The sequence below is a fragment of the Melospiza melodia genome, unplaced genomic scaffold, assembly GCF_035770615.1.
Source record: "Melospiza melodia melodia isolate bMelMel2 unplaced genomic scaffold, bMelMel2.pri scaffold_32, whole genome shotgun sequence".
Lineage (NCBI taxonomy): Eukaryota > Metazoa > Chordata > Aves > Passeriformes > Passerellidae > Melospiza > Melospiza melodia.
The window spans coordinates 935,483-941,478 of record NW_026948638.1 but is presented as its reverse complement, the minus strand read 5'-3'; the positions used below and the strand labels follow the sequence as shown (position 1 = coordinate 941,478).

The following is a 5,996-nucleotide window of genomic DNA, read 5'->3' as shown; positions in this document are numbered from 1 at the left end:
CCGAACAGGGATCAGGGCTGCTTCCAGGGTTGTCTTTTTTTAAGGATGCTTTGTCCAGTTCCAGAAAAACACAGTATCTCACCTTCTCACCTCTGGGACATCCGTCCCCCCCATATTTTATATACCCCCTGGGGCTGAGGGGTACCCACACTGAATCTTCTCTGGCACTGGGACATTTCTCCCCCTGGACTCAGTCTCTGTATCTCACGGAAACATAGCTCTGTCCATGGCTACACAAAAGAGTCCAGCATAAAACGCCACTCCATCTTCTCCATTCTTTCAACATCTCTCACTCTCTCTCTCTGGTCCAGACCTCCATCACTCGTTCATTTCCTTTGTCCTCCTCCACTCTTATCACTCGTCTAGGAAGGGTTAATGTTCTGTAAGGCTTTCATTGTCCAAAAAGGGTTAAAAAACTCCTCCAGGCAGCTGGACTCCTGGCTGCACCCTCCCCCCCCCATCTCCTCAGCCGGGCTGCCTGCTGCCAGCACATATTTACTGAATTTCAAGGTAACACAGGCTGCACTCTCTCTCTCTCTCTCTCTCTCTCTCTCTCTCTGTCTCAAAAGGCGGGGGGGGGGGCAGGGGGGGGAATGGCTGTCCGATGTCTCTTGTTGCTCTCCACCCTTCCATCCTCCTAGGCCTCCTCACCTCCCATCTCTATCCAGGCCCAGGCCTACCTCATGGCTGCCCCTCCCCCGCCCAGCAGCAGCGGCTGGACGGGGGAGAGATCCGAACTCCGTCCCTCGAAGTCCCAAGAGAGCCTCCCAGGGCCAAAGCTCTGCTTTTAACCCCTGGGTGTTCTCGGAGGTGTGTCCTAAAACCCACTGGCTACCCCAGGTGCCAATATCAAAATCCAAGCACCCATTGGTTTGACCACAACATCCCAGAATTCCCACTTCTTCCTGGTCAAACCACCACACCCTGTATGGGCCCCCACCGACTATTTTCTTATCACATCGGCGGTCACCAAAATGTCGCAGTCGAGGTGGTCACGACATTAAAGCAGAGACCACAAGCACACTCAGTCTTAGTCTCAGTTGTCAACCGTTAGCACCGTTTGCCACCATTAGCAACCGTTGGCAACAGTTTGCAACACTTTATTAGTGAAAATGGCTGATACACTTTCCAGTTTTTTCCCCTCCAGTCACAGAAGGCTCCCATCTTTCCTCTCTTGATCTCCTTGGTTCAACTTCTTCCTCTTACTTCTCACTCCTTTAGCCAACAGGCCCGCTGCTAGCCCCTTCCACACTGGTCCACTGCTGAAAGTGAAAAAAAATTACCTTTGTTATGATTTAGGTGATCCTGTGTTAACCACGTCTTCTGTCAATGAGCCTTACAGGCTGCAGCTGACAGAGTCACTCCACCTGAAGGACATTGACTGGCATTTTGTCTCTGTAAATCCTGAACAGAAGGGAACTTGGAACCGAATTCGTTGTAAGTACATCGTCACTGGGGACACCAAACACACACCACAAGAGATTGAAATTGCTCGGGGAATGACAACATCAGATCCTGAGCAATTCGTTCTCGGCCTGCACTGTTTCCACCCACCCCTGTTTCTTCCCAAGGGACAAATTGTTGCACAAGCTATCCCTGCGCCATCTTTACCTGAAAATATCGAAAAACAAGGGCCCACAATCGCCCGGGTCCAAGCTATTGGGAAAGACAAACCCAAATTATGGTGTAATGTCAGTGGGGGTGGGGAGTCAAAACGCATTGAGATGCTTGTAGACACGGGTGCAGACTGCATAGTGATTCCAGTACAAGACTGGCCAGCACATTGGCCTTTGCAAAATGTTGCTGGTCACCTTCGAGGTGTAGGAGGCCTGCAATTGGCAAGACAATCCAAAAACATTATTCAAATTGAGGGACCAAACAGACAATTGGCAAATATCCGTCCATTTGTGTTAGATTATTCGGAACCTTTTTTAGGGAGAGATTTAATGGCCCAGTGGGGTGTCACAATTGATATTCCAGACTCTCCACAGCATTTTTGTGCAGCAGTCATTGAACAACAGCACCCCACCCAAAAACTGAAGTGGAAAACAGACAAACCAGTTGACGTGAAACAGTGGCCGCTCAGTAAACAAAAAATAAAGGTGCTTGAGGTACTAGTGGAAGAGCAACTAAAAAAGTGCCACATTGTGGAGACCATGTCCCCATGGAACACTCCAGTGTTTGTCATCCAAAAAGCTGACAAAAACAGAAGGCGACTTCTTCATGACCTCTGACAAATTAATAATGTAATTGAAGATATGGGTTCTCCCCAACCTGGTATGCCATCCCCAACAATGCTTCCCCAAGATTAGATTTAGCTGTTATTGATATTAAAGACTGCTTTTTCCAAATCCCCTTGCACCCTGACAATGCACCGCGTGTTGCATTCTCGGTCCCTTCCATCAACATGGAAGCCCCTATGAAAAGGTACCATTGGACCGTTCTTCCTCAGGGATTGAAGGTATCTCCAGCTCTCTGCCAGTGGTATGTCTCTTCCCTGCTTTCCCCAGTGCGTGCAGCCGCAGAGAAGGCCATCATCTATCATTACATGGATGATATCCTCGTGTGTGCCCCCAATGATGATTTACTCACCCATGCGCTTGACCTAACAATCGATGCATTGATTGTTGCAGGGTTCGAGCTCCAAGAAAAGAAAATTCAAAAGATGCCACCTTGGAAGTATTTGGGCTTAGAAATTGGAAATAGGACCATTGTTCCTCAAAAACTAGAAATCAATCCAAGGATCAAGACCCTTGTGGATGTCCACAAGTTGTGTGGGTCTTTGAATTGGGTAAGGCCATGGCTCGGTCTGACTAATGAAGACCTTGCCCCTCTTTTCAATTTATTGAAAGGGGGAGAGGACCCAGGTGCTCCTAGGTCTATTACCCCAGAGGCACGGAAAGCTCTAGAAAAGGTTCAGATTGCAATGTCCACAAGACAGGCCAACCGATGCTGGCCTGACCTGCCATTCAAATTCATCATCCTAGGTAAGTTTCCACACCTCCATGGAATTATTTTCCAGTGGGAGGAAAAACAAACACCTAAGGCAAAGGACACACCAAAAAAGGACCAGGACCAGAGGGACTCTCTCTTGATCATAGAATGGGTTTTCCTCAGTCATAAAAGGTCCAAGAGATTGACAAAACCTCAGGAGCTGGTAGCAGAACTGATCCGGAAAGCAAGGACCCGGATCAGGGAGTTAGCAGGATGTGATTTTAAGTGCATTCACATTCCAGTTGAGTTAAAATCGGGTCAAAATACTATGAAAATACTGGAACAATTGTTTCAAGAAAATGAAGTGTTGCAGTTCACTCTGGATTCCTACTCAGGACAAATTTTGGTAGCGTGGCCCGCTCACAAGTTGTTCAAACAAGATTCTCAATTCACTTTGAAATTGAGAAGTGCTCTAAGTAGGAGACCTTTAAAAAAGGCTCTGACTGTCTTTACAGGTGTGTCCGGGAGGTCCCACAAGTCCGTTATGACTTGGAAGGATCCTCAAACCCAGCAGTGGGAGACAGACATTGCTGAGGTGGAAGGTTCACCTCAGGTTGCTGAATTGGCTGCGATTGTTAGGGCTTTTGAAAGGTTCTCAGAACCATTTAATCTGATTACAGACTCTGCATATGTGGCAGGAGTAGTATCCAGGGCAGATCAAGCAATACTGCAAGAAGTGTCTAACATCACGCTTTTTGAATTGCTCTCAAAACTGGTAAAGTTAGTCACTCACCGAGAGCAACCATTTTATGTGATGCATGTCAGGTCACACACTGACTTGCCAGGGTTTATCGCTGAAGGCAACAGAAGGGCAGATGCTCTTGCTGCACCTGCAGTGATGGCCACTCTCCCAAATGTTTTTGAACAGGCAAAAATCAGCCACCAGCTTTTCCAAAATGCACCTGGCCTGGTTCGTCAGTTTAACATCACTCGAGAACAGGCCAAAGCGATTGTGGCCACATGCCCAAATTGCCAACAACATGCACTCCCTACAGTGAGTACGGGAGCAAACCCAAGGGGACTGAACAGTTGTGAACTGTGGCAAACAGATTTAACACACATACAGTCTTTTGGATGGCAGAAATATGTTCACATTAGTGTAGATACCTTTTCTGGAGCGGTCTATGCTTCTGCCCACACAGGAGAATCATCTATTGATGCTATTAAGCACCTCTTACAGGCTTTTTCTTTCATGGGCATCCCCAAGGAGCTGAAAACTGATAATGAGCCTGTTTATAAATCCAAGGAATTTGGGAGCTTCCTGCAGCAATGGGGAGTAGAGCACAAAACTGGCATCCCCTACTCCCCTACAGGTCAAGCCATTGTGAGAAAGAACTCACCGTGATATTAAAAGAGTCCTGGACCAGCAACAACAGGTTCTGAAGGTGGAACCTCCCCACATCCGGTTATCCAGGGTGCTATTCATAATCAATTTTCTGAATTGTTCTTTTGACAGCCTGAACCCACCCATCCTACACCACTTTGGGGGGAGCAGTCATAGGTTGATGAAAGAAAAACCTCCAGTTTTAGTAAAGGACCCTGAGACTTGGAAAACAGTGGGACCTTACAAATTGGTTACTTGGGGACGTTGATACGCCTGTGTGTCCACCCCCTCTGGTTTAAGGTGGGTTCCTTCCAAATGGGTAAAGCCCTATGTTCCCAAAGTCTCAGAGAAATCTACAGAAGCACCCCAGGTTGCTCATGCTGCCTGGAGAAGGAAACGTTGCACGCGTTCTCTGGAGGAAATTCTATTTAAGCCTCCTATCTGGAATAGTTTGTAATATATGTTTGTCTCAAGTTCCTTGTACCAGTTTAGATCCCGCTGTTCATGTGTAGCCTCGAGACGCCATGAGACCTTGCCTGCTTCTCGTCCTACTCGTGATCATCCCACCTGCGATCTCCTGCATAGTGCCGCAGCCCAAACCACATATGGACTACCTTGACAAAGGTTCTCGGACATCAACAGAGAAACTGACAACTGGCTGAATGGACTGTTCAAAGGCTGGGGACTCTCGGGCTGGTTGGGATCTATTCTGAAAACTGTGTTTTTAGTGCTGTTTATTTTAGTTATAGTTATTGTAGTTGTAACCATTGTTTTTGGACTAATCAAACGCATGGTTCTCAAGTTAATTTCAAGCTCATACCCCCCTCCTGAGGTCTACCATTTGGAAACCCTCAGTGCTCCAATGGATGACCTGGAAGCCTCAGTGGAAAACACTGACCCTCTTGTAGAGGAAGAACCGATTTACCAACTATGGTTTGGCAAGCATTCCGCATCACAAAACCAGTCCTCTTCTTTTTAAACGAAACTAGAGGGAGATGTTGCAGTGTATTGTAATGTCCTGTTTTAAACTTCCGGGTCCCTTCCCAGGTGTGCCTATACCTCTCTCCCTTCCCCCTTGCCCCCTTGCTGAGTGAGTCCTGTCAATCAGGCTTAACATTCCAGCAAGGTCTTCGTGTGGTTGGTCAAGTTCAAAAGATGCCCTATGCCCAGAGGTCATTGGCCTGTCTAGGTGTCATCCTCCCCTGAGACCATGCCCCTCCAACCTGGTTGGTAGCTCACCTGCCCCTTCCCTCCCCCTCCCCCGGGAGCTTTAAAAGGTAATCAGACCATGTGCTCGGGATTCTGTTGGAGCTGTTACTGACATTCAGACCTCTGTGACCACGGAATAAAGCCCTGGATATACCCCTCCGGCAGAATCCGTCTCCTTTTCCTCCTCACCATCGCCGGAAGCCTTCCCCTCCGTAGGTAAACGGAGTTCCTACCAAGCCTGGACTTGTTTCAGCTGCCCAGCTGCAACCAGGAGCAAGCTAAAGGTATCTCTGGGGTGGTACACCACAGTTGCCGCCTTTGGCCCAGCAGCAAGGGTCAGACTGGCCCAAGCACAATCTACCTGGTAATATTGGGATTCCTATTCCAATACTGAAGAAACTGGACATTTTTGTTATCTTTAGGGGCCCATTGGTGCACCCCAGAGCAGCATTTGCTTGTGGATAACAGA

General features: G+C 47.9%; 1 long non-coding RNA gene across 1 annotated transcript; it reads left to right on the top strand.

The window, feature by feature from the left end:
* Positions 1–638: 638 nt before the first annotated feature.
* LOC134434165 (uncharacterized) lies at positions 639–5,694 on the top strand. Its single transcript, XR_010031814.1, has 2 exons — positions 639–1,437; positions 4,793–5,694. It is a non-coding gene; the product is annotated as an uncharacterized LOC134434165 (long non-coding RNA).
* The last annotated feature ends 302 nt before the right edge of the window (positions 5,695–5,996 follow it).